Raw genomic sequence first — 20,082 nt, 5'->3', positions numbered from 1 at the left:
AAAGCTCACCAGCTTGGACCCAAGGTTGCTGGCTCAAGCAACGGGTTACTCAGTCTGCTGAAGGCCCACGGTCAAGGCACATATGAGAAAGCAATCAATGAACAGCTAAGGTATCGCAATGTGCAACGAAAAACTAATGATTGATGCTTCTCATCTCTCCGTTCCTGTCTGTCTGTCCCTATCTATCCCTCACTCTGACTGTCTCTAATATATATAATATATATAATATATTATATATATTATTTATATATATATATATATATGGTAAACTGGAATAGGGACTTGAGAGCGAAATTGGAAGCTGAGACACAGGATTACGGAATATTGGGAGTTGGAAAGGGTGCTGTCAGCTCTGTCTTGCTGCTAGGACACATGATCATCGTCTGTGCGGCTTCAACAGCAAACGTTTGTTTCTCTCAGTTCTAGAGGCTGGAAGTCCACGATCAAGGTCCCAGCAGACTCAGGGGCTGGTGAGAGACCACCTTCTGGAGAGCGGTCAGCTCTCTGGCTCTCCCAATAAGAGCACACTAATCCACTCTTGTGGGGCCCCATCCTGATGACCGATCACCTCCCCAAGGTCCCACATCTTAACACCATCACACGGAGGGCTAGGTTTCAGCTGTGGGTTTGAGGGACACGCCGTCAGTCCACTGCTGTGCTTCAATAAGTATTTCATGTGAGAAGGGTGCGGTGAACCTGAGGTTGGTGAGTATTTGGGAAAGTCAAGTAGAAAGAAGGGCAGTCCATCTAAGAGAAGAGCTTGAGCACATATGGGCTGTATTTTGGAAACAGCAAATTATTTGATTTGTCCCTACTTCTAAGTATAAGAAAGGGTGCAACACACGTTGGACAGGTAGCTTGGAGCCAGATTCGTGAATTTAGCCATTTGAATGATGGAGAGAAAATGAAAAGTGTTTTAAATGGGAACAATGTGATAATAATCTCTGCTATGGGGATCGTCTGACAATATTAGAAATTAATTCCAATTAATTGAACATAGCAATTAATTGGAATGTTGCTATAATGGTCCAGATAAAGATTACTAAAAGTGGACACTGTGGGAATACAAAGGTCCAGATTATTTTAGAAATTTCAACCAAAGGAATTATTACTAGACTGGCTGATGGTGAAGAAGAGAGCAAGCGGACCGGAAGCTGCATGTTTAGTTCCATGTTCTTTGTTCTGAGGGGATTCAGAGGCAGTTTAACTCACTCAGTGGTGACTAGGACTTCCTGAGGAGAATGGTAACCGCACGTATAGAGGATTACTTACATCATGAGGTGAACTTTTAGTGTGAATGACACGTTGCTAATCAATGTATTGGTTACTCAAGAATTTAAAATAGTTTATTTGTTGGATTCCACGATTGTTGCTAAAACAATGAGGCAAACTCTGGAAAGGTCATTACTTACCCTGTAAGTGAACCATTTACAACACAAATGCATACATACTGTGGAGCCCACACTCCTCACCATAGGAGTGGTTTGGGTTTTTTTTTTTTTGTATTTTTCTGAAGCTGGAAACGGGGAGAGACAGTCAGACAGACTCCTGCATGCGCCCGACCAGGATCCACCCGGCACGCCCACCAGGGGCGAGGCTCTGCCCACCAGGGGGCGATGCTCTGCCCCTCCGGGGGGTCGCTCTGCCATGACCAGAGCCACTCTAGCGCCTGGGGCAGAGGCCAAGGAGCCATCCCCAGCGCCCGGGCCATCTTTGCTCCAATGGAGCCTTGGCTGCGGGAGGGGAAGAGAGAGACAGAGAGGAGGGGGGGTGGAGAAGCAAATGGGCACTTCTCCTATGTGCCCTGGCCGGGAATCGAACCCGGGTCCCCCGCACGCCAGGCCGACTCTCTACCGCTGAGCCAACCGGCCAGGGCCTGGTGTGTTTTTTATAGTAAACACATACTCCTTGTTGAGAAGCCCTTGAAAGTATAATCCTATATCTCATCTGCATAGCCCTACCACGAGGAAAGAGTGTTTTAAAGATACACCCATAATTTCTTCTTAAATTAACTTAAAAAAATGTTCTTAACTGACTTCTGTTACAAAAAGTTGCCTGTTAATTTTTTGGTGGTATTGAATATTGAATATAAAAGAATAATCTTCAATTATTATTGTGATTATATAATTAGCTATTATATAATATATATTATAGTGTGATTATTCAGTACTGTTAAAGGTGTCAGTTTACTCTAGAAAAAGAAGAAGATTGAATTAACCTGTGTAGAGCAAGAGGAAACACAAATAGTATATGATATATAATAAGACCCCTTTCCCTAGCCATTCTATCTGGAAAGGTGAAAACCTTGAGATAATCTTCACCTACCCATCTTCATAGGAAAGAGCAATGTATATAGAAATTTTAAAAAATAAATTCAATAAAAAATAAAATGATAAAAAAAATGAACTCAATTCCTTCAGTCCAAGAAATGTTTATGAAATTTGCGATGCCTTGGCTCTTGGGGCAGATGACAGGACTTTTATTTCTGCATCTTCCTGAATCAGTAGAAAACCTGCTAATCTGTCTACAACTATTAAACACATCAGCTTTTTATCTCTCTGATTTTAAAAGGGGGCCAGCGAATTTTCATACATTTATATGTCGCTCTAATTAAGCATATAAAGGAAAGATTATTCTTTCTCTTGAAAATGTTTTATGTGATCAAATATCAGCAGTGGCGCATTGCAGAGGTGGGCTGGCCCTTGGATACTCTGTTTCTGTTGTCATGGAAATAAGATTTTCAAGTAGGTTTATCTGCTCAGCTTTGCTTTTTATAGATTTCTATCAGTTTTAAGTTGGTTTTGGACAAGCGTCCTTACTCTTTATATAAAACACCAGTCTTCACTGTTTTCCAATGTTTTTACTGATACAATTTCTTTAAAACCTAAGAGGGGAGGGGGTTAGCTTTTCCAGGAGTGTACATAACATATAGATCCTTAGCTTTTGGCTCTAAAGTGTAATTTTAAAAAAGAGAGATGATAATATAAAAAATAAAAGCAGGATTCAGTTCCAATTTCAAGCTTTTAAAATGTTACTGAAACAGCCTGACCTGTGGTGGCACAGTGGGATAAAGCATCCACCTGGAACGCTGAGGTCGCTGGTTCGAAACCCTGGGCTTGTCTGGTCAAGGCACATATGGGAGTTGATGCTTCCTGCTCCTCCCCCTTCTCTCTCTCTCTCTTTCTTTCCTTGTTTTTTTTTTTTTTTCTCTCTCTCTCTCCTCTCTGAAAATTGAATAAATAAAGTCTTAAAAAAATAAAATAAAATGTTACTCAAACATTGTTATTAGTTATGCAAGTACAGTTTATACAGAGAAAAGTTTTGAAACATGAACAGAATCCTGTAACCACTCATGCTGCTCATCCAAATTCCCTAACCTTGGCCTGCATGTTCCTTCACGATGCAGCCTCTTGCCTCTAGAACGCATGACTGGGGAGAGATGTGCGGGGTGTGAGTATAGTTTCTCCCACTAACTAGCTGTATGGCTGTGAAGCCAGTAGCCACGGGCACCATCACAGCCGCCAGGCCCATGCAGGTTCGCATTAGATTCGAACAGACAGTAATAAAACAACAGAGCCAAGAATTGGTGGGCCATAAGCTTTAATCCTATCTTGCACCTGGTGGGCAAGAAATAAACACAGTGGGAAAACACTTCCCTTTCCATTCAGGGATCCCAAAGCCACTGACTTATCTGAGTTTCCTCGAATCAAAGGTTTCTAGTTCACCAGCCTTATTCACCTCTGTTTCCCATCTCCTTCTCTCTGCACAAACTCTGCACAAACTGGCTTCTCCTTCAGCACTCTGCCATCTTGGCTGCCTCTCCTCTCCTCCATGTGGCCTTTCTCTGTTCTCCTTTCTCTGCTCTCTCCTCTAATGCTAATCTCAGGAACTGAGAGAGAGAGAGAGCAATCTCCTGGTATGCCCCACTTTATAGTGCAGAAATCAAACCTTTAATCCAATATACAAACAAGGAAGTCTCTGATACAAAGTCACTTATCTGAGGCATAATGGGATTCCTCATGAGAGTGCACCAACCCACATCAAAAAGGGTGGGAAAGGCTTAGTCCCTAAACCAAGCCCCAGGCTACAAGGATCCTGCCTGCCCACAGCCCACCCCCAACACACATTAATATACTCATGCCCACACCAAGCAAGAAGGGCAACCAGTACCATCACCAGGGTGACGGGCTTCCACATGGGCAGCGCCATCTTTGACAAAGTGAGCATAATATATTTTATCTGCCCAACAATGGTCTTAGCAAATTATTTTAACTATCTCTTTCCAGTTTCTTTATCTGTAAAATAGGTTTAATAACAAAGTTATGGTGACTGTTACATGTTGTAATATATGTAGAATACTTGGAATAGTAATCTGAGCCAAATAAGTAGTCCACTAGTGTTGCTTCTGCCATTAGATCCGTCACCATCTCGACCAGTCTCCTGTTCATTCTGCAAACACAACACAGCTTTGGCCTCCTTCTGACTTTGCTATCTGGATTTACCCTGAAGTTATCAGTGGGACCCTGCTTGCTCTCTCACAGTAACCTGATACTCTGCTTCCTTGACACTTATAAAACGTAAAAATCATGTATTTATTACATTAGTAGTTCATTCTCTATCTTTCCACATGTGAAAGGATTCACTGCATATTTACCAAAGTATCATATTTCCCCATGTATAAGACACTCCCATGTATAAGACGCACCTTAATTTTGGGGTCTGAAATTAAAAAAATAATGTATTACATAAAGTTATTGAAATCAAGTTTTATTCATCATAAAATTTATACAATACCTTATCATTGTCAAAACCTCCAACCATGCCTGACCAGGCAGTGGTGCAGTGGATAGAGCGTCGAACTGGGATGAGGAACGACCCAGGTTTGAGACCCCGAGGTCGCCAGTTTGAGCACGGGCTCATCTGGTTTGAGCAAAAGCTCACCAGCGTGGACCCAAGGTTGCTGACTTGAGCAAGGGGTTACTCAGTCTGCTGAAGGCCCACGGTCAAGGCACATATGAGAAAGCAATCAATGAACAACTAAGGTGTCGCAACGAAAAACTGATGATTGATGCTTCTCATCTCTCTTCGTTCATGTGTGTTGGTCTCTGTCTATCCCTCTCTCTGACTCTCTCTGTCTCTGTACAAATAAATAAATAAATAAATAAATAAATAAAAATAAAAAAAATAAAATAAAAGCAAACCCTAACCATTAACTTGTCCTCATCTGTGTCTGATGACAAATCACTGTCTAAAACAATGAGCACAAAAACAAGCGCAAAAAAGCGGGAAATGTAAGTAAAAAATCCCACAACCACTGTATACGATGCATACAGTCTTTAAATCCCAAATTTTTTGTCTTATACATGGGGAAATACGGTAACAATAATGGAGGAAATTTGTTTAAATTGGCTGGACATGTCCTCATTTCCTAGAGTCACTGTGTCGATATTTTAAAAATAAAAATGGTTCTGGAGAATTTATTATGGGTTAGGTTTACTGTTGTTACTTACAAGGAACGTCTCTTCTATACTCTAGAGTTGTAGGTGTGGCTGTCCTCTGCCATCTGTCACCAAACCCACAACACATTCTCCCTGTTGTACCGGAGAGGGTCATGTTGCTTTTCAGTGGACCAGCCCGAAGATGTTACTTCCCATGTGTAAGAAATTTCACCTTGATGGCTCTTATCTAAACGCGATTCTTTTTAAAACTAAAACATACTGCTCACAATCATTAGGAGATATTTTATAGCTTCATATTCATTTTAAAATATCCTCTGATTTTTGTGAGCAGTAGAGTTGACCATTTTATTTTCACATTTCACAATACAAATGAAAATTGCTTTTTTTTTGTTGTCCCACCCAACGCTCCCCTCTAAAACTATATTCTCTCTTGGCTAGGAGGAGAGAGTGGTGTTGGCCAGTGCCCAGTCACAGCACCACTGTGGTCTGGTGAAACAGAACAGGAAATATACACCTGAAAGAGGCTCCCCTCTCTCCTCCTCTGCCTGGTCCTGTCATTCCTGGCCGAGCGGGCACCATCCTGGGACAGAAGGAGGTCTCATCACTGGGGGACTGGGTATCATTGGCATGTGCCCTCCCAAAGGCAGCCTCATTCCAGAAGCAGGTCCCTCTGGCACTATCCTAGGAGGGGGAGGCCCCTCATCGGCATGACTGGAGGGCCCCCCACACGGGGTGCTGGCGTCAGACTGGCGCGGAGGACCGGAAGCCTGGGGGAGGTGGGATTGTTCCCCTGCGGGGGGGAGGGGCAGAGAACAGAGTAGGAGGGGCCTCTCCTTGCTGAAACGCTGAGGTTGTTGGTCAGGCTCTGCGTCTGTGCTTCCACCATTTCTGACAGTTGTCGTCCTTATTCTCTGTGTCTCCTACCAAGACCGTGTCTCTTTCTCACAGATGGAGAATCACCGGTGACGTCTGTGTCACAGTCGTCACAATAAAACTTGGGCATGTTGTCCGCAAGCCATTGGCCGCTCCGTCCTGCGCCTCCCTAAATGCCATGATTTACATGGCTTTCTCTTCTTAGGAATTATAACTTTAAGAGCCATTTCCCAAAGAGATGACGGTAGACTATTATTAGTTAGGATCGTCCCTGACTCATTCAGATAAAGGAAGGTATGTAACCCTTGGTTGGCAGTGGAGCCAAGAAGGCACCCTTCAAAGTTAGAATAAATGAAGGACCTGAATTGGAATCCACAATGGCTAAGAGCTTCAAACTCTTACGTGTGTTTCTAGAAAACCGGTGGAGAAGCGTGGTCCGCTTCCATAGTGAAAATGCTCGGAGGGACCTCCCATCTCGGTGAAGTGCCTGTTTCTGTTCCTGTTGTGTGCCTATTGTTTATTTGTTAATCATCATGTTTGTTTTTGTTTTGAGTTGCAAGACTTCCTATGTATTCTGGACATGAACTCCTTATCAAACAATGCAAACGAACATTGCTTTCAGTCTGGGATGTGCTCTTACTTTTTCTTAACAGTGTCTTTCAAAAGGAAATGTTTTCACTCTTGAAGAAGTCAAAGTGCTTTTCTTCCCATTTGTCATTTGTTTTGTTTTGCTTATTTTTCACGTGAAAATTTTCATTTTAACAAAGTAGAATGCTTTTCTTTTTTTGTTGTTGTATCTTGGATATTAGCCATAGTTAGAAATGTTCCATTAACGGGACTATGTTTTCTTCTAACACTAGTTTGATCTCGTTTTCTTCTGATTCTTTGGAGTTTAATCTAGTGTATGATATAAGGTATGGATTGGACTCAAAATGGCTATCTTGCACCAGTCCTGTCTACTTAAAAGTCTAGCCTCTGAAGGAGCCAATTAACTTTTACTTTAACTTTAATAACCTGTGAAATACACTAGCAATAGGAAAATAAAAGGATAGTAGAAAATGGTGCCTCGAATCAATGTTTGTTTTGATTTTATATAGCATTTTATATAGATTCACAACTTCCCTCTTCGAAACACCATATCCTCAACTCCCGTGAAGTTCTGCTCATGGCCAGGGGGGAGTAATGCACCAAATGTCAACCAGGATGGAGTAACCGAGTTCAGTGGGATCTGTTTCTGGTCAGTCCTGTTACCTTGGAGTAGATGCTGATTCTGTTGCAGGGAATCAGTATGGAGGAAATAAAATCGCAACTTCCTTCTGTAGGGCAGTAGCATTTCATGTGAACAAGTGTGATTTTCTGTCTATTTTTATTTTCCCTGAGCAAGTGGAAATAGGAGCTTTCACTCCCAGAGATAAAGAACATTATGAGAAGAGATTATTTTGCTGGAGGGGCTTTCCGTGACAGGGGAGCAAACACAATCTGCTTTGGGGAAGCTTGAGTCAGACACCAGTGGGATGCCACGTGGCTCTCTCCGGGAGACATCTGGATCCAGGAATCGACTTCAGGAGGGTTTTCTCCTCAAACGCAAGGGAAGACATGTTGTGCAAATCCCAGCAGTCTTTACGCTAGGTTACAAATGAATGTTTATCTGCTGTTCATGGCACATTTAAAGTTCAAACAATCTTACTGTCTGAAGCTTCGACGATAATATGATGCTGATTTCTGTTTTCATCTGGGAGAAATGAAATAATTTCAAATTGGATGATAAATTCTCATAAACAAATTAACAAACACTTTAACTTATTCTCTCAATTGCTTATCTCGGAAAAACACAAGTACACTAATAATTTAATCATTGTAAGTCATGATTCGAAGAATGTGTATTTTAACCAACACCCACGGAATGGATTTCTTTGCAAGGTGCTGTAGTAGGTGCTTTGTAGAATCAAAGAATACAGGAATCTGGCCTTTGGTCTCAAAGTGAAAATAATCCTTTATTTTCAGAGCAGGTTTTATTTGCGAAATTTGTCCCATCACCATGTGTCACTCACAGGGTGAATACCACCCTGCGCTCTGGCACGGTTTCACGTCTAGCCAAGTTGAAATGTGTAGTAGAGACCGCAGTGTTTACTGTGTACCCACCGAGACAGGCACGAGCACCAAGGGCTGTGAAATGAGTGCTAGAGAAAACGACCACGTGCTGCGTGTGGCGGAGAAGGGGACCCTTGATTCTCCCTCCCCCAGACGAGCTGTGCCTGCCCCATCTCATTGGACAGCAACCTCCTTTCAGTCCAGGCCCAAAGCTCCTGTGTCCTTCTCAACTCCCCTTTCTCGCACACTTCACAGCAGGCTCCTCGAACACTCCTTCACCGTCACCTTCAAAACAGTTCCAGATTTTGACCATTGCTCAGGAATCCAACAGGCACTCCGTTGGTTCGATCCATCTCTCTCTCTCTCTCTCTCTCTCTCTCTCTATCTCCCCGAAGTCACCCTGCTTGCAGCTCCTGCTCGCTGTGGTCTGACCTCAGCAGGTGCATTGGTTCCCGTTGCTGCTGTAACAAATCACCATGGACCCGGAGGCTGAAAGCTCCACGAACGTATTGTCCCACAGTTCTGCAGTCAGAAGTCTGCAGTGGGTCTCACTGGGCTAGAACCAAGGTATCAGCAGCAGGGTGTCTCCTGGAGGCTCTGGGAGAAAACTCGTTCCTTTGTCTGCTTCGGTTTCTGTGGGTTACCTGTGTTCCTTGGCTCATGGCCCCTTCCTTCATCTTCAAGGCCAGCGGTGTGACCCCTCTCCTCTCTCTCTCTCCCTCTCTCGTCTTTCTTTCTCTCTCTTACCTCTGTTTCTGTTGTCATAGCTTTTTTTATGACCCTGACCTTCCTGTCTTCCTCTTGTGAAGCCCAGTGTGGCTCCACTGGACCCACTGGGATACTCCAGGGTCGTCTCTCCACCTCGGGACCCTTAACTTAATCGCGTCTGCAAAAATCCCTTCTGTTAGGTGGAGCAACTTCTTTCTACTGCACTAGGTGGGCCTGTTTCAAGTAAACATGCTCCTATCACCCCTCAGTTTAAGATCCTCTAACTAGTACTAAACTCATGCTTTATTAAAAACTGTATCTCTAAGTGACCTGCTGGGGCTGGCGGGACGTCTCCTGCCCGCTGCCTCTGGGACAGCATCGCCCGCTGCCCTCCCTCCTGGACCCTGGGCGCCCGCTCTGTCGCTGTCCCTGCCGCCCCCGCGGCTCTCCTACGGGGAGACCTCCGCTCCGTCTCTCCTGTCCCTAGAATCGTCCCCAGCGTGGACACGGCGGTCTCCTTGTCCGTCTGTCCCTCCGTCCCTGCGGCTCTCCTACGGGGAGACCTCCGCTCCGTCTCTCCTGTCCCTAGAATCGTCCCCAGCGTGGACACGGCAGTCTCCTTGTCCATCTGTCCCTCCGTCCCTGCGGCTCTCCTACGAGGAGACCTTGGCTCTGTCTCTCCTCTGCGCCTGGAATCGTCCCCAGCGTGGACACGGCGGTCTCCTTGTCCATCTGTCCCTCCGCCCCCGTGGCTCTCCTACGGGGAGACCTCCGCTCCGTCTCTCCTCTCTGCCTAGAACCGTCCCCAGCGTGGACACGGCCGTCTCCTTGTCCGTCTGTCCCTCCGCCCCCGCGGCTCTCCTACGGGGAGACCTCCGCTCCGTCTCGTCTCTGCGCCTAGAATTGTCCCCAGCGTGGACACGGAAGGCCCCTGCCTGTCTGTCCCTCCGTCCCGTCTTCACTTAAACTCATGTTCTCCGCGCTGCCTTGCCTGGCCAGCCTGTCTAAAAATTCAGTACCTTCCCCTGGAAATGTCATAGTATTTTCTCTGGGTTTTAACTCACTGCTGTGTATCCCACTGTGCCCTGTTTACTCAGTTTTTTCTTGTTTGTCTCTTGACCTCTGTACCGAGAGGGTAGAGACTGGGTCTTTTCTTTTCTTTGCTCTCCACTCCCCGCTGCCTAAGACTTCCAGCCAGGCAACGGACCTCAAGAGAAACTCGATGAAGGAAATAATGAACTATTAAAAGATGAGGTTCCAGAGCAGAGGGAAGTGGGGCGAAGGTGGGCGAATAGGGAGGTGCGGATTGTGGAGGGGTGCGCTCGGGTCGAGAGAGGGCGGGGGGCGTGGGGGCCAGGGAGCATGAAGTGCAGAAACCATGACCCGTTCCCAGTGTCCATGCTTCCCCTGGACAACAGGGGGCTGTGGCTGGGAGGGGGCTGTCCAGCGGGGCTGCCTTCCCGGGTCCCCCGTCCAGGCAGCCGGAGCCTGTGACCGAGTCCGGGTCCCCCGTCCAGGCAGCTGCAGCCTGTGACCGAGTCCGGGTCCCCCGTCCAGGCAGCTGCAGCCTGTGACCGAGTCCGGGTCCCCCGTCCAGGCAGCTGCAGCCTGTGACCGAGTCCGGGTCCCCCGTCCAGGCAGCTGCAGCCTGTGACCGAGTCCGGGTCCCCCGTCCAGGCAGCCGGAGCCTGTGACAGAGTCCGGGTCCCCCGTCCAGGCAGCCGGAGCCTGTGACAGAGTCCGGGTCCCCCGTCCAGGCAGCCGGAGCCTGTGACCGAGTCCGGGTCCCCCGTCCAGGCAGCCGTAGCCTGTGACAGGGTCAGGGTCCCCCGTCCAGGCAGCTGTAGCCTGTGACAGAGTCAGGGTCCCCCGTCCAGGCAGCCGGAGCCTGTGACAGAGGTCTAACCAGGTTGGAATGTCAGTGGACTCAGGGCACTCCCTCCAGGCCCGACCCACAAAGGCTCCCGCGCCCTGCCCTGCAGCTTGACGCCCCTTCCTCTCCCGCTCTGGGTGGGAGACCGCTCCCCGGGGGACAGGAGGGGCTGCCAGTGGACAGTGGCCGAGCTGCTCTGGGTGGGAGACTGCTCCCCGGGAGACAGGAGGGGCTGCCAGTGGCCGGTGGCCGAGCTGCTCTGGGTGGGAGACTGCTCCCCGGGAGACAGGAGGGGCTGCCAGTGGACGGTGGCCGAGCTGCTCTGGGTGGGAGACTGCTCCCGGGAGACAGGAGGAGCTGCCGGTGGCCGGTGGCCGAGCTCCGGGAGGGTGGCTCCGCCAGAGTCCCCCCGAGCCGGCTCTGTGACACAGGCGAGGACCACGCTTCTCTTCTGTTCGAGCCGTTCTACATTTCCACACTTAGGGATCTCTGTTCCCACAGCGAGTTTACCCTAAATAATGTAGGTAGTATGTGGGAATGGTTGTCTAGGGCTCACTAACTTTAGAAAGTTAGGAGTAACTAAGTAATTTTATAACGTTAAGAAAACGACACTTTTCTCATAACAAAAGCAATCACTGTAAGAAAGTGAGAAAACAGGTCATCTGAAGGAAGAGGAATAAATTCATACTCTTAACCGTATACAGCTGCTTCTGTTCAGACCGAGTGTGCATTAGTACCTCGGGTATCTGTGTCTTCCTTTGTTGTGAGACTAGGATTCACCAGCAGCTGCATTTCACAACGTTCTTCTATGTTACAGTTCTCTACCTGCTAAATGCTGTGCGGCGCCTGTTTTCTAAACTCACCCAGTTATTTGCATTTGTTTCCGGGGACAGGCGGAAAGGAGGTGAGTATGCACCCCTACCAGGTGGCAATACTGGTCCTCTGGAGAAACAGTGGCGGTTTGGAATGGAGAGAAACATAGAGAGGATTAATTTTAAATATATTTTTGTGTTCAGAAGCGACGCTGAGCTTCATCCCCAGATTTGTTTGGGGCAGTAGGGATAGAGAAAGTTCTGGGGTCTGTTCTATTCCGGAGGCATCTAGGAGGGCTAAGATTCAAAGCCAAGTTCAGAAGAAGATGGTTTCTGCTTCCCCGGGACACTGTCTTCTCACAGGGAGTAAGCTCCCTCCAAGGAAGTGACTCAGCAGGCAGCAACGGTCAGGTAAATTCCCAGCAGGTGGTAAAAATCCATGTGCTCTCAGCACTGAAATGGGTTCTAGTCCAGGCGATTTATTCACAGGTTTGTAAGGGGAAACAGTATCATGGTGGTTTTCCAGGATAAGGGGACCTGGGGAACGTGGTCCTGGTGGGCAGTCCTGACCTCCCGGGAACCGGCAGATTGTCACAAACGCCCAGGACAACGAGACACAGCTTTCCACTCCCGTCTTCCCAGTGCCAGCATGAGCGGATGGGATCCTCCGGCGAGGATAGGAGGACCCAAGAGACGGGCCAGGGAAGGGAAGGACAGGGCGGTTTAGTGAGTGCGAGAACCGAGCAGAGACAGGAGCCCTGTGGCCAGTCCTGGGCCCCAGACCCAATTTGGAGGATTCGAGACGGAAAGAATTAAACTGACAAGGCATCAGCCACAGACCTGTATGCGGCTCCGTTCTTCCCTCTCTTTGCGGGAGATGACATGATACAGAAGATTCGTGGACGCTCTTCTGTATGAAGAAGGAAGGTGCTCCTGTGTTATGAATGCAGTGATGGTGGTAAGGACGCTGGCATGTAGTGTGGTGGTCACTTTTAGGATTCAGGCTCTCACCGCTCTCGCCAGGGTGAACTTCTCAACAGCATTTGCTTCTTTAAAAAGAAATCCTGTTTAAGGGAAGCGTGCCCAGGAGGAGGAGTGCTGAGAATTCACATCGCCCCGTTTGGGATCTGGAACGCAGAGGACACATGGCTCGTACTGGGCCAGGTGCGTGCACAGTGCACATTCAGAGCGGAGGGGGTCGGGAGGGGACAGAGGGTGTGAGGGTCCGAGAGGCAGACCTCCTCTGTGACCCTGCAAGCTGGGGGGGCGTCCTTGAGAAGGACTGAGCGGCCGGCACTGTGGCTCACTTCTTAATGGTGTCGTGGCCACCCAAGCAAACAGACAAGCCAAGAATAAATAACACAAACAAACAAACAAAGAGGAAGTGAACAATTCCAAGGGATGGTGGAGTCCTTTGTTCTTTGGCTGATATACCTGCCCCTCCTCCACCCCAGGCTGGAAGCCAGAATGCAGGTGTGGGGACATCCTACAGCAGATTGCTCTTTGCTCTGTGAAAGCCAGGCCATCATTTTCAGATAAAAAGCCCGACAAGTGAAAATTCGAGTCAGTCTTCACGTGTCTCTGTCTGTTGGGTGGTCAACAGGCACTTTGGCCACAGGGAGAGCCCACGTCCCTTGCTGTGGGCATGGGCTCTGATTTACCCGGCAGAGTGCCAGCTACTCAGAGCCCTGCAGAACTGGCTCTGCCCACAATGCAGGGGCACCGAGCTGGCGTGGCCACGTTTCTGGGACTGGCTGCGAGGTTCCACCCGTCTCTTCATTGGTAACTCAAGAAACCCGGCCTGCATCTTCCCAGCGGAGGAAGGACTTTGGGAGGGTGATTTTCTCTCTGTTCTCCCCTGGCGACTGCTGGCTGGGTGTGCTGAGTTGACATGCCCACTAGGGGCCAAAAATAATTGGTGGCTGTCGGGGAAGGAGAAAAGTTCGATGGTCACCGTGAATCACAGCTTCTGCTGTGACTCATCCTGCTCTCAAGGAACGCTGGTTACATTCTCTGTCTTTTTATTTGTTCAAGGGGAAAACAATACCGCTCGATTTCTCTACTCCCAACGAGTGAAGCCAAGTCACACTTGACTAAAAATATTAATTTGCATCTTCGTACCTTGCCTTGTTCCAAAAAAAAAAAAGGGGGGGGGGGTATCTGTTGGTTAGGCAGAAATACGCTTGGAGGATTGAAGAGTGCTTTAGGCGCTGGATTGAGGATACGGCGAAGACACGTGAAAACGACACAGAACAGAGGAGCCGGCCTCGTGCTGAGTCTCCTGGTTTTGCCTTCCTCGCCGCACGTCATCAGGAAGCGAAGTGGAGCGCACACGTAGGAGAGCAGTGGTGCGCCTTGCGTCGGAGCGGCAGAAACGGGAGCCGTGTGCTGTCCGGCGTGCGTCCCCCTGGGGAGTCGGCCTCCGCGCTGGAAGGCGCCACTTGGCCTGTGCGTGTTCTGGCCTCGTCCACTTCCGTGCCAGGCGGACCGCTGGCCTGGTGTTCTGCACGGCGCCAAGACCGTTACTGGGCCTCACGTGTTGGTAGGCACTTCCAGTTCACTGCCGATGAGTCCTCTTTTCCCTTCTTCCCCGGATGAGCTGAGCTGCTCTCTTCTCTCTCTGCCTCGGACTGGTTTTTTATTTTTGGAACCCAGCCTAGTGGTGCTTAGTGACAATACGAGGTCCTGCAGCCTAGACCCAACGTATCCTGCTGAGCTAGGTTTTTGAGGTTGGAATCTGTTTCTCAGTAGTTTTAAAAGAATCACTGGTCGTCCCCGGTAGCGTGCCCCTCACTGGGTATTTTCTTAATACCAGTTGAAAGACTTGAACTTGTTGTCGATATTAACGCCTTTCTCTGATGGTCTGCGGACCCTCTGCTGCTCACACAAGCTCTGCGGAGGCTGGGTGGGCGCTGGGACTGCGCAGGCTCGGCAGATCTTGTTGGGTTCGCTTTCTCCCCACACTCGGCCTTCCCCACGGGCTCACACTCTGTCCCAGTGCGTCTTCTCTCTGCCGTGTCCTCCCGAGGAGTCTTTATCCATTCTCACAGTTTTAACCAGAAATTCCCTCTGTCTGATGATGTTGTTTGCCTTGTTGTTGAAAGCCTATCCAGGGAAGACATTTCTCATGGCCTGCCCAGCCCTGCCTGTCTTCTGGGGACAGAGCCTTCTCGTGTGTGGGGGACATGGCTCTCCTGATCAGTTCTCCCACCAGCCGCCGTCATCCTGCCTTCTGGTGTTGCCCTGAGGTGTGAACATCTAGGTGAGGCGCTCTGGGAGCCATGATCCCCCTGGGGGAAGAGACTGGAATAGAGGTGATGGCGCAACAGGGCAGAGATGGGCGGGGCTGGAGACCCGCTCCTCACCTTGGTGGGTACGGGAAGGCATTTCTGTGACCCTGACCCCGCCCCCCCTTCCGTCAAGACCAGCCCACTTTGTAGATGTTCGCGGGAAACTCCTCTCAGCTTGTTGGCGTTGGCTTCCTATCTATTGCACCAACAGAGCCTTGAATAACACATCAGGTAAACGTAATAGTTACAGAACTTTGTATCGTTTTTGGAGATTAGAAGATAGAGATCAAGATATAAAATCGTGTCGTTTCTGTAACTTAGGTTAAAATTTCGTTAGAGAAGAAAATAACACCCAAGGTAGTGTTTCCTCGCCAACATTCCAGTGTCTTCGGTTCCCTTGGCCAGAGGCTGAGCTGACCAAGTTCTCCGAAGGCCGATGTGCACTGTTACGTACTGTGTGCGTCCCTGGCACAACTTCTGATGCATAGTAAGAACGAGGCTAATAATTTTGAAATGAAATAATATATTAATATTATTTGTTATAATGTAATAATGTGGTGTTCTGATACAAAATCCTTGGAATAGCCAAGATTAATTTTTAGAAATTTGTCACATTATTGGACTAGACCATTTTGTTTTATGATTCTTGTGTTTATGAAGAAAAATAAATGATCTTAAGCATCCCTTTTACTGTTGGGTAATTTATTTAAATGGGGAAAAATGCTATTTGGGGTTCAAGTTTAAATCTCAAATAATTGTGAGAGGTCAAGATTAAAAATATTTCTAGGGCCAGACAGCCAAAGAATAATGCTTTTTCGCTTGTTTACTGGCTTGTTGCTAAATGAGTTGATGAATTCTTTGAGAGAAAGATTAGAAAACTGTAATTTTAAGAAACAAACAAACAAACACGGAGACAGGGGTTGACAATATAGACCAAGGGCACACTGATGTCACGCAGTGAGGCCCCTTCCGTGCGGAGAAGTCATCAAGAATTAAGATGGTAAAAGGGCATTGACTTCAGAAATCGCAGGTTCCATTCATGACTTTTGAGAGCAATGTTAGGAGAATGAAGTGAGTGGGAATCAAATTCAGGGGACCTTCAAGGGGGGGTGGAGAGGGGTGGCAGAGGCCTGTCGATTCATCTAAGTAATGCATGGGTTGGCTTTGCAAAGCAGAGAGGGCAGCCCCGTTCCTGACATAGGCCGCATCAGTGGAGTGCTTTCAGTTTCGTGTGGAGGAATTTGTGCCCGATTCACTGGCGCATGGGTCTATTCAAATTAATTTATCTCTACAGTCAGTCATAACGGAATTTAGACTCTGGGAATGGAAGCTTAGTGCTTCGAGCTTTTTTTTAATGTTTTAAAGAAGAAAATGTTACAATAAATAGAGCAGCCGTTCAAAGGCATTTCGGTTTTGACTAAAACTTTATTCTTGCTCTTTCTCGGTGTCTTCAGGTTGAAGAGCGTCATCTGTTAGATTCAGATATCATTTTGTTTCTGTCCAGCGAGTGTAATTTAGCCAGAGTGTCACTCCACAGGGAGTCACAGGAATTCAATAAAGGGTACCTCTTTCCTCCGCGCAGTGTGTTGTGATAAAGCTCTAGCCCTCATTACTAAGTTGGCTATTAAAGGGCAAGTGGAAATATATGTTATATTACTCCTAATCAAAAGGGGTTCTGGTGTCAGTTTTTTTCAAGAATGCAGAAATAAGCGAGATAAGTGAATCAAGTGGGCTCGGCAGCTTGGGTTCCTTTTCCAATTCGGCGGATGAATAAAATTCGCCAAACTGAATAGAAGGATGTTCAGCCCACGTTTCTCCTTGGCCCCTGAAGCCTAGGACGTGGATGGGGCTACAGACAGAAATAAGTCAGGAAATGCAGGCCAACGAATAAGTGGAGAAATAAATTGGAAGTGATGGAGGCCACGTGAAGACGAACGCATTCAGTAAGGAAAATAACAAGCACAGAACGGCGGCGCACATGGATTGCAGGAGTAGGAAGAGCCCTCTGGTTCGTCTAGAGGACTTCTTCTCAATGATTGGAGGGCACAGACTCTGCGGACAGCGTGGTCGCTCTGAATCTCAACTCTCACACTCCTTCGTTGTGTGATCTTGGTAAAAACATGCAAATTTTTTGTGCCTCGATTTCAGTACCTGTGACACTGGGATAATAATGTACCCACCTCACAGACTTCTTGTGCAGATACATGGCATTGTATATGCAGTGATTTTAGAACAGTGTCTGGCATATTATTGTTATTTGCACAGTGTATTTCATAGCTATAATGTGTCAATAAGTTATGAATAGCATATGTGTGTCTGTGTGTGCACCTGAGGTGTGTGTGCGTGTAACAAATGTGATGCGGCCACCATGCCCGCCTTCTTTCACTGTGAAGTTCAGCTAAGATCAGACTGCAGTGTTTCATGTACCTTCCCTGAGTTTTCGTGGCTCAATAAAAATGAAAGAAAGCTTGACCCTTACCAAGTAATTATAAATCTTTTTGACCCTCCTGCCACCATGCTCCATTTTCATTCTCATTCTCATTTCTCATTTGTTTATTTCTCTCTCTCTCTCTTCCCCTCCCCCTCGCCCTTTCTCCCTTCTTCCCTCATCTTCCCCCACCAATAGCAGTCTATGTGTTTGCCTTCAGGAAATGAACGTTCGCTTCACGCAGGGCCAACCACCATGCCCAGCAGACACTGAGCTGTTAGGCTGACCTCCATTGCTTAGATCAAGTCAACTGTAAGAAGTTAATAATATCATATTCAGTGTTTAAATTAGAATGCTTTAAATCAGGGGTCCCCAAACTTTTTACACAGAGGGCCAGTTCACTGTCCCTCAGACCGTTGGAGGGCCACCACATACAGTGCTCCTCTCACTGACCACCAATAAAAGAGGTGCCCCTTCCGGAAGTGCAGTGGGGGGGGGGGAGGATAAATGGCCTCAGGGGGCCTCATGCGGCCCGCGGGCCATAGTTTTGGGATGCCTGTTTTAAATAAAACAAGGATCAGCCCAATCCAGTCCAATCTAAATCTACTTTGTTCCTGGTTTCTGCATTCAGGTTTGTAGTAAGTTTATATACCTTCAGAGAGTAGTGACCAGGTTCTTACTTTACATTTACCACAGAAAGGGCAGAGCCCTGCTATTTTTCTGAAATAGGGTTATTGAACTTTCTACACGCAGAACTTGAAAACTGCTAAAAAGCAATCAGCTAGCAACTCTGCAGATGAAATAGTAATTTACTTTTTCACTTGTATCTGACTAGACCATTGATTTTGCTGTTACACTGTCTTCAGGATTTGCTTTAACATTGTCTGTTACCATTTCCCCATGCAGCCCCTCTAACAATTTATTGGTCACGTTGGAGCAAAGCTGTAATTACCAGCATAGATTCCGGTGTAAAATGACCTTTTAACTGGAAAATTTCCCTCCTCCTGATATGCTTATGCTTCCTTACTGAAATACATCAAATCCATTTTCAGTTTATTTTAGACATGTGAAAATTTTAACAATCTTGCCTGACCAGGTGGTGGCACAGTGGATAGAGCATCAGACTGGGATGCAGAAGACCCAGGTTCGAAATCCTGAGGTTGCTGGCTTGAGTGTAGGGTCATACACATGACTCCAAGTTCACTGGCTTGAGCCCAGAGGTCGCTGGCTTAAAGCCCAAGGTCACTGGCTTGAGCCCAAGGTCACTGGCTTGAGCCCAGAGGTCGCTGGCTTAAAGCCCAAGGTCACTGGCTTGAGCCCAAGGTCACTGGCTTGAGCCCAGAGGTCGCTGGCTTAAAGCCCAAGGTCACTGGCTTGAGCCCAAGGTCACTGGCTTGAGCAAGAGGTCACTTGCTCTGCTGTAGGCCTACCCACCCTATCAAGGCTCAATGAAAAAGCAATCAATGAACAACTAAGGTGCTGCAACAAAGAATTGATGCTTCTCATCTCTCTTCCTTCTCGTCTGTCTATCCCTATCTATCCCTCTCTCTGACTCTCTGTCTCTATCAAAAAAATTTTTTTTAAATAAATTAATATATATTAAGAAAATAAAAATTTTAACAATCTTTACCATTCAAATTTTAAAAAAATTTTAATGCTGGCACTAAACAAGAAATATTATTTTTGCACTCTTTCTTTGTGCCCAAGTTGTGTATTGCATCATTAAATGATAAAGTTTAATAAAATTGCAGTATGCCTTAGGAACACTTACTTACTCCACAAGAACAATTGAAAGTACTGTCTTAACATTCCTAATTATGTTATAACCCATATGCTCTGTGGGTTCTGCAGTTCCTTTTATAAACACTGTATTCATCACTGCTTTTAGCTTGAACGTATTGTCAGACACTCGACGTGATGTGTACAATTGCCTCTAACACCATCCATCGGAGTTTAGACGTGAAATGGACCCACAAAAGTATACATTTTGGTTGTACGTATGTTGATTTCATTAACTCTAATCAAAAGCTTGGCATAAAGGACTTAAAGAGTCTTTTTTTATATGAAAAACACCTTCACAAAAAGAGCTACTTTATTTTATTTGCAAACAGCAGAACCACTTTGCAAAAAAAAAAAAATTGTCTTGAAACAACATAGTGAGATTGCCACCTGCTTATTCTTTTTTTTTTTCTACTTCGGGTTCTTATAGAAATAAACATCTTAAAATGAGATCATGGAAGCTTCCACATTTCAAACACATGACATGCCTACATGATGTCCTTTACTGAGCCTGGGCACCGTTCATAATCGGGAGATCTCCCACGCTCTCCAGGACTTCGGCGAGGTTTGTTAGCCGGCCACAGGTGCCCTGCTTCATGGCAGGCAGTTAGGAAGAGGGGTCTAGTTTGTGGTCAGATTCATTAGGCAGACCGGTGGCCCAGCAGGAACAGACCTGACCCAGGAATTGCTGACCAGAGCAGTCCACCTGTCTGCCAAATGGAATAGACTGACCCCAGAGAGAACAGGAACCCACTATTTTAGGGAGGAA

At 47.0% G+C, this 20,082-nt stretch overlaps 1 protein-coding gene and 1 pseudogene across 1 annotated transcript in view; one reads left to right on the top strand and one right to left on the bottom strand.

Annotated features, from left to right (window-relative positions):
• The window catches only part of GPM6A (glycoprotein M6A), a 239,831-nt gene that overhangs the window by 82,564 nt on the left and 137,185 nt on the right, over positions 1-20,082 (top strand). The gene's annotated exons all lie outside the window — the stretch shown is intronic.
• On the bottom strand, positions 5,928-6,462 carry LOC136403234 (U1 small nuclear ribonucleoprotein C-like; annotated as a pseudogene).

The sequence above is a fragment of the Saccopteryx leptura genome, chromosome 4 (genome assembly GCF_036850995.1).
Source record: "Saccopteryx leptura isolate mSacLep1 chromosome 4, mSacLep1_pri_phased_curated, whole genome shotgun sequence".
Taxonomy (NCBI): domain Eukaryota; kingdom Metazoa; phylum Chordata; class Mammalia; order Chiroptera; family Emballonuridae; genus Saccopteryx; species Saccopteryx leptura.
This window is presented reverse-complemented; position numbering and strand designations above follow the sequence as displayed.